The following is an 8,841-nucleotide window of genomic DNA, read 5'->3' on the forward strand; positions in this document are numbered from 1 at the left end:
CACAGCATCATCACACCCTTCTGGAAATGAGGCAGGCAGGCAGGGCAACAGTGTATAAAGTAAGTAAATACAAGCAAACAAATATGATGGTCTTTTATAGGCACTTAAAAGGAAAGACTATTAGAGTCTAGTCATGTGAAAGAGGCAGAAGGGAAAATGGGCAAATCAGGACAACGCTGTTTTATCACTTAGAGTTCCAACAAGAAATACAAGGTACACTGAAAATGAGTCATTTGAGGAGAGTTTAAAGAATGGGGTATTTATAAAAGTGTGGGCAGGACGAGGGAAACCATAATGGTTAGTGTAATATTTAGGGCTAATAACACCAGGGAGGAGGTTCAGAGCCTGAAGGGGCAGGGAGAGAGAAGTTACCAGAAATCAGAGAGAGAGAACCATGACGTGTGAGCCCCCTGGCAGGAGCTGTGTCAATCTGTCAGCACTGGTGACCCCACAGAGAGGGTGCCAGGGGAATAAATACCCCAACCTCACCCACCGGGATTCAGCATGGGACAACCCCAACCAGAAGCCAGGGGCCAGGGACCATGTAGATGTCACCCATCCAGGTCAGCCCCCAGGAACAGAGGGCATGGTGGGGAGTGGGTCTGGAGGACAAAAGGAGAGAGCCAGAACCATTATCGTAGGAGAAGAATTTGCTTAATTTATGTGCAAGCTAGATGAGAGAGATCATCACCCCTAAATACCGTGTTCTTTCTGAATTGTCCTGACACCAACTTAAGAGGCAGCAAACGGGACTTCACCATCTCATCAGGCAGTAAGGTGTCCCCTAATGTCATGTGAGAGAAAGGTACTCAGTCACGACAATGACAGAGAGTCTAAAATGTCAGGATCCCATTTATAATCCTAAAGAGGATGTGTGGCTCCCCGAGTTCCATTAATTTGTGCAGACTCCAAGAGAAGAGTCCCCATAATCATAAATTGGCAGCACCCCCCCTGCATACCTGGACATTTGTAGGTTTTGACCTTGTGCCGTAGAAGCTTTAGGAGTCTCCATGGTGCTCCCGAGCATAACTGCATTAGGCTGGTAGCAACCGCATAGAATGCCCTGGGGGAAATGAACGATATTCTGTAACATGGCTCCGCGTCAGGTTAAATAAATTTTTTTTTAAATGCATGTAAGTGAAAGACACCCAGAGTTCTCTCATTTCCAGAGCTTTGTACTCATGGCTACCTCAGCATCCAGTTGTGGGAAGATGGGCAGGAGCTGACTCAGATGGGCTCTCCTCATCTCTGCCGGGTTGTAGCAACTTTTCTCGCAGTGGCTTAAGAAAATCCTGTGTGTATGTGCTTTGGGGGGCAGCAGGTAATGCTAAGCCTCAGAGAGCCTGTGAAGCGTGGACTGTGACGGCAATTTCCCTTGCTTGAGAGGCACTCTCTGTCAGATAAGAAATTGAGCACTCCTTTCTCCTCCACCATATGGTGCTGCCATATAATTTACATTCAAAAAGCCGAATTTCATAGCCTGGGAATTGCAGTTGGTAGACACTTCTAATCACTTTACTGATATAAGCAGGTATAGAGAAGCATGATAATTTAAGTGAAACCCATGCTTTCAGAATCTGATAGGAAAACCTCCAAAGCTAATGTGTTGTATCTTCTGCTTCAAAGAGAAGACCCAGAAAAAAAAGATGCCAAAGGAACAGACTAGATAAATTAATACTATTAGGAAAGTTACTTCAAAAATTTTTTTTTAATTTAAAAAACAAAAAGCTGTTTTGCTGACCAACTCTTTAGAACCCTTTAAAATGAGACCTGTTATGGCAGGATTCCCAGACAAATAGAAAAAAAAAAATCCACTAAGCTCTAATTCCCACAGATATTATTCATGTTAATAAAAGTCATAATTGAGAAAGAGGAGGTGGGTATGCAGACAAGCTATTTGGTACAGGAGTCTTTACTGAATAGCAAAAGAATTCCAAGAAGCATTTGCTAAAGATAAGTAAGTAACCTAGAATAGATTGTGCTGAGAATTCTAGTTTATAAATCTTAGTAGAGGTTTACAAGTCAACACACTTTAAAAATTGTAATCAAATCCAAGAAGGCAAGTTCTAAGAAACACAAGCAGTTCCCTTTCCTTTAGGCTGATAGGAAACAGGAGCATGGAGATGCATAATTTGGCCCCCTAGGAGATCTAAGGGAAAACTCAGTTGCCATTCTGAGCAACTGTGAGGGCAATGAAGAACTTGAGACGACAAAGGAATAAAGGTAACCTGATAGTTCTTTGGCAGAATCCTCCTTTCTATACCAATCAAGATTGTTTTCAGTTGCCAAAAAAAAAAAAAGGGAAGAAAGAAAGAAAGAAAGAAAGAAAGAAAGAAAGAAAGAAAGAAAGAAAGAAAGAAAGAAAGGAGAAAGGGAGGGGGGAAGGAGGAAGGAAAGTTATTAGCTTAAGTGGCAGGGGTAAAGGCTTCAGGTACAGCTTGATCAAGTAGAGTTGAAAAATATCATTAGGGCAAGACTGATTTATTTTCATCTTTCAACTCTGCTCCTTCAGGACAGGCTCTAGTCTCAGTCAGGCTCTCCTTTTGTAGAGATAGGGCAGAGAAAGCTCATTGTCCTCCCATAGCTGTTTTCCCCTTACTCTTTTATAATTAAACCTCTAATTTGTGACTGAGCACACAGCCTCCTGAGATAAAGACTACATTTCCATGCTTCGAATGCAGTTAAACATAGCAGTGTGACTAAGTTCTGACCAATGGGATATAAGTAGAAGTGTCATGAGCAATTTTTAGAAAGTGTCCTTGAAGGATCCCTACTCCCTTCCTCCTCTTCACAGCCTGGAAGCTCAAGCAGCCATCTGGAACCATCAGGTAGAGCCGAGCTATCAAGGATTAGAGCAAGAGAAAAACAACTCTCTGATGACCTTGGAGCCACCATGTAGCCCTGAATTGCTTACCTGCAGACTTCATTTTATGAGAGAGAAAAATACTTTCTATCTTGCTTAAATTATTATAAATTTGGGTTTTCTGTCTCACAGCAAAACCTAATATTAATTAGTACAAATAGCAGAATGCTTACCACGTCCAGGGGTTTCATATCCTATGATGTGAAGCCCTGCAGCATACTATGTCTGCCTCTCTCTCAATAGCCTTAGAAAGAGTTTCATTTGAACACTTCTGGGCTCTGACTGGGTCATGGGCCAATCACTGAACCAATCACGCTGGGCCTAGGGCTCTGACAGGTGTAACAGATGTGCCCACTGCTGGAGCTGAGAGGAGTTCTCTCCATCTGAACTGCACAGACTGAGAGTCGGGGTTTCCCAGAGGGAAACAACAAATGTTCACTCTGCTTCCCAAGCCAGATTTTTCCCCCTAATTTTCTGATTTCTATCAAAAATATAATCATTCTTCTAGACTCACAACATTTTATCCATAATCCATTATTCTTGGTATAATTTATTCTGCAACATCTCCCAGGAAACAAAAAACAGAGACACATTACTATTTGATGGTGTAATCTTGGGTGGGGTAAATGATACACACGTGCTCATGATTCTCTGAAAAAACATCTTTATTTTTTAATTTTTTAGTAAGCTCTACGCCCAATGTGGGGCTCAAACTCACAACCTTGAGATCAAGAGGTGCATGTTGTACTGACTGAGCCAGCCAGGCGTCCCCTGAGAAAAATATTTTAATAACTATTATAAATCCAATGGTTAAAAGTACAAAACCAACAAAAAACTAATCAGTATTCTTCAAAAATGTCAAGGTTATGAAGGACAAGAAGACTGAGTAACTTACAGATTAGAGAAGATTATGAGATGTGAGGATTGTGGAGGATAGAGTCTATGGTGACTAGTCATGATCCCCAATCCCTGGTGGTCATGCCTTGTACAATCCCATCCCCTGACCTGTTTCTAACCAGTAGAATATGGCAAAGGTGACAGGATGCCATTTCCGTGACTGTGTTATGTTATATACAAATCACATTGCTCGCTCAAGAGATCTCTCTCCCTAGCTGCTCTTGAAGAAACAAATGACCCTTTCAGGAGGCCCACCTGCAAGAGCTGAGAGCAGTGTCCAACCAACATCCAGCAAGAACCCAGGATCTTCAGTCCTACAGTCTCATAGGAATGGATTCTGCCAACACTTGAGTGAGCCTGAATTCGGATTCATCCCAATTCGGATTCAGCCTGACTGAGACTAGAGCCTGTCCTGAAGGAGCAGAGTTGAAAGATGAAAATAAATCAGTCTTGCCCTAATGATATTTTTCAACTCTACTTGATCAAGCTGTACCTGAAGCCTTTACCCCTGCCACTTAAGCTAATAACTTTCCTTCCTCCTTCCCCCCCTCCCTTTCTTCTTTCTTTCTTTCTTTCTTTCTTTCTTTCTTTCTTTCTTTCTTTCTTTCCTTTTTTTTTTTTTGGCAACTGAAAACAATCTTGATTGGTATAGAAAGGAGGATTCTCCCAAAGAACTATCAGGTTACCTTTATTCCTTTGTCGTCTCAAGTTCTTCATTGCCCTCACAGTTGCCCAGCTGCAGTCTTGTGAGACCCTAAGCAGAGGATCTAATGAAGGTGTGCCTAAACTCCTAACCTACAGACACTAGAAAATAACTAATGTATTGTTTGAAGTCACTAAATTTGCAGGAATTTGTTATGCAGCAATAGACAAAAGTCTCAGCTCCAGCTGCTGTAACAAAATACCATAAACTGGGCAGCTTATCAACAACAGAAATGTATTTTTCACAGTTTAGGGAGCTGGAAGTCCCAGATCATGGTGCCACCAAGGTCGGGTTCTGATGAGAGCCCTTTTCCAGGTTGTAGATGGCTAACTTTTCACCATGTCCTTGTGGGGGCGGAGAGCAAGCTAGCTCTCTGGCCTCGTTTTATAATCCCATTCATGAGGGCTCCACCCTCATGATCTAATTACTTCTCCCAAGGCCCTACCTCCAAGTACTGTCACACTGAGGATTAGATTTCAGCATATGAATCTATCCGGGGACACAAAAGTATTCAGTCCATAACAATAATGGATACAACAGCTAAATGCAATGTGGGATCTTGGGACAGAAAAAGGATGTTCATTGAAAAACTAGTGAAATTCAAGCAAAGTTTGTAGTTTAGTTAATAGTCAAGTACCAACGTCAATTCCTTAGTTTTACTTCTTGTATTATGATTATATAAGATGCTAGCATCAGGGGAAGCTGAGTAATGAGTACATGGGAACTCTTGACTACACATTTAGAATCTCCAGATAAAAAGTTAAAAAGTAAATACAAATAAATGTCCAAGTACACAAATCAGCTATAAAACTTGTGAAAAGTAAGCCTGGATTCTGTTGGTTAGCAATCATGCAGAAATAACAAAATGTTCATCAAAGCGGAAAAGAAAATGACAATTTGACACTATGCATCCCTGTGCGATGCCCAGAGTTCACTCTTGCCCAAGCTGGTCTGCTAACATCAATGCCTGAGCGTCATTTCTCCCCTTGGCACACGAATCTCTTACTTTCAATCATTTGCTATCTCACAGCTATAGTTAGTTGTAGTTTTATTCTTTGTTGCTATGATTATTTGGAAACAATATTTATATAAAATTCTTTCCCCCAACTCTTTCTACTCTCTAGAATTCTCTCGCTTTTGTCTTTCTGATAGCCTCTTCCATAAGTATATCACTTTCTTTCTCCCCTTCCATATCTCTTTCCCTTCACTTCACAATTTCATCCTCAAGTGGCTTGGAATTTCTAAGAAGGTTAATGGGAACCACGAGCATAGGAGAAACAAAGGGTCCTGGTATATTACTTTTTTTTAATACTTGGTACAGCAACACACAGAACCCACTCCCACACATTCAAAATTTTAATTGTGCAGGGTTTAGACTCCATCTAGAATTCAACACTTTTGTCTACTTAAAGCTTTGCAACGACATCGCAGCCCAGGGTGAAATGTACCAGAGCTATACCTTCTTGACCTCAAGTGGGTTTCATAACTTCAAAGGAAGTTTGTAATCCACTTTTTAAAATGTAGATCAGGTATACAACTTGGCAAAGGAAATGAATGTGGAGAGCCAGAAACAGTTATTAAAAAACAGAGTTCATTTTTATAGGCTATTGTTTGGAAAATAAATAGCTCAGACTGGATCCCAAACAAAACTAGAATAATAAATGTGCCATTGATTTGGTGAAAACGTCCTGTATCTGGTTGAGACGGGCATGAATATTAACTGAATGAAACCCTTACTTTTATCCTGGTCTGTAGAGTTAATTAAAAACCTCTTAAACTTATTGGGAGCTCTCAGAGCTATTTCTTCCTACTCACTCTGAGCATTATGAATTCCTGTATAGATCTTAATGTCAACAATGTTTGGTCAGTGTCTACTATATAATCTGTACTTAGATGCTATGCCTTCAAGATGCTTAACTATTCCTCCGAAATTATAGATCCTTCTTTTGAAATGGAGATGGAAGAAGGCTTCTCCTAATACTAAAGCCGAGGCACAAAACCATAATTATGTGTAGAGTATAAAATAAATCTCTTTTATTTAAAGGGCACAAAGATGAGTAGGGGAAAATAGAGGAGAACTAAATAAAGATTCTTATTATACTCATAGAAGTTACTATTAGCTATTCATTATTTTTGTTAAATAATGTACATAGAAAGAGATTTGAATTTCCGTTTTTGAAAGTACTTACTTTTTTCAAGCAAATTTTAAAGTGCACTCAGAGCCTTAAGGATTTTCGTATCTATGCGACCTAGTAAGCTTGGGGACACATGGACTTCATCGAGTGCTCTGGATTTAGAGAAACAAAAGCCGAATTCAAGCAGAAATAAATTTAATTTAAAGATTTAATGCTTCAGATTTGTTAGCATATTTGGAAAAAGATTTTATTCTCACAAATGTTTGGTTGTGTTCTCAACGTTGAAATGAAAGGGAGTCCCGTGTGTCCAATGGATGCTGACAGGTGGGAGAAGCCTGCTGCGACGGGTTGGGCAAACCGTGGATGGTTGGTTTTTCAGTCCCACACTCCTCGGGGAGAGAGTGAAGAATTCATGGTGCTCATGAATCCTGTGCAGAGCCACTGAGAAATCATCTTCCCCAGAGAGATGGTCTAGGAAAGGAGGAATGAGTTCAAGAAGTATCAAGCTTCTCTGGACTGTTTTCAGGGCTCAGTAGCCAAGGAGAGATTGAATATATTTCTTGTGCATGTATGTGAAGTGAGAGTAGGTTAAATAAAATCTGTATTTTTAATCTTGGCTTTATTTCTTTTTTTTTTTTTTTTTAAAGATTTTATTTATTTATTCGACAGAGAGAGACAGCCAGCGAGAGAGGGAACACAAGCAGGGGGAGTGGGAGAGGAAGAAGCAGGCTCATAGAGGAGGAGCCTGATGTGGGGCTCGATCCCATAATGCCAAAGGCAGACGCTTAACCGCTGTGCCACCCAGGCGCCCCTTGGCTTTATTTCTTGATGCACGAACGTACAAAACCACGTCCAAATACATTACATTACCTACAGGATACATGAGGAGGGATTATCAAGACAGAATTTCATACGTGGCTTGTCAAACTTGCTGCTTTACATTTTGTACCTTGCACACAAATGTGCACACATGCACTTGCTTTTGCCAATCAAGACCACACTGCTTACCCTCTTTCAACTGAACTTGACCTTTGAGTTGCCTTTTCAATAGCGGTTTGAGGTTTGCTCTGTTATTCCCTCTCATGTGGTTGCCTTTGTGACCCAGGGCCCACGTTTCCAAATTTTCTGGCTGAAGTTACATCTCCCAGCTGAGAAAGTTTTACTCCGTGAAGCGCAATTTATTGAGCACTCATGTTACTAAGTGTTGTCTTCATGCTGTATTCCGATGAACTCATTTAATCTTTATAACCCTGCTACGTAGACCCTGTTGTTAATATAATTATTATTCCCTTTAACAGATGGACAACACTGAGACACAGAGGGGTTGAATAACTCACTCAAAGGCATGCAACAAGTAAAGAGAGCCAGGGTACAATCTCAGGAAGTCTGGTTCTGAGGCCCACGCTCCTAATCATTACACCACTGTCACCATTGTGTTGTTTTCTACATTTTCTATAAGGAACATCTTTAACAATTGGTACGTTACAACAGTGAAATAAAAGGTAACTAGGTAAAAAGTCCATAGCTGGACCCAAAAGAAATTAGGGTCTAATGGACAGAATACCCATTTTATAGTCAGAAAGGTCTGGATTGCCTCTGTAGTAGTGATACTTGCTGCTCACTGAATACCCACGTGCTCCCCTACATTTTCTAGGCCCCTGGTAATCGAGAAGGCCACGTGACTAGTTCTGAGCATTGGTTGTGAGTGAGAGTGATGCAGGCCACTTCTGGACTGAAAAATTTAATTCTTCAGTCCAGTGTGTGACTGTCCAGGTCCCTCTCTGTTCACCTGCCATGGTGATGGAGAAAGTCAGCTGGTCCAGACGCTATAGCTGTGTGAGAGTAAAGCCTCAGTCAGCCTAGGTCTGCGAGTAATCACACGGAGCAGAGGCCCTCGTAAGCCCCCTCGGATATGAATCAGAAGTAAGAAATAAACCTTCATTATAGTAAGCCATTGAGAGTTCGAACTAATTTGTTTCTGATATTATCTAACTAATACAGTCTACAAGTTTTACCAGGTTGTCTATGCATTCATGGGAAAGGTGGCTGACTCTCTGAGCCTTGTTTCTTTATTTTTAAAATATAAACACTAATGCTTTTTTGGAAGAGTTGACATGGGATTAAATGAGGGCTCTTGGTGTGCTTGGTAAATGGACTTGCTCAATAAATGGTTGCTATTGTCATTATTCAGTATTATGTTACAAAAAAGTAACGGAAAAGCTCAAGTGACATAAAGAATATTT

This window comes from Ursus maritimus, unplaced genomic scaffold (genome assembly GCF_017311325.1).
Source record: "Ursus maritimus isolate PB19 unplaced genomic scaffold, ASM1731132v1 scaffold_20, whole genome shotgun sequence".
Lineage (NCBI taxonomy): Eukaryota > Metazoa > Chordata > Mammalia > Carnivora > Ursidae > Ursus > Ursus maritimus.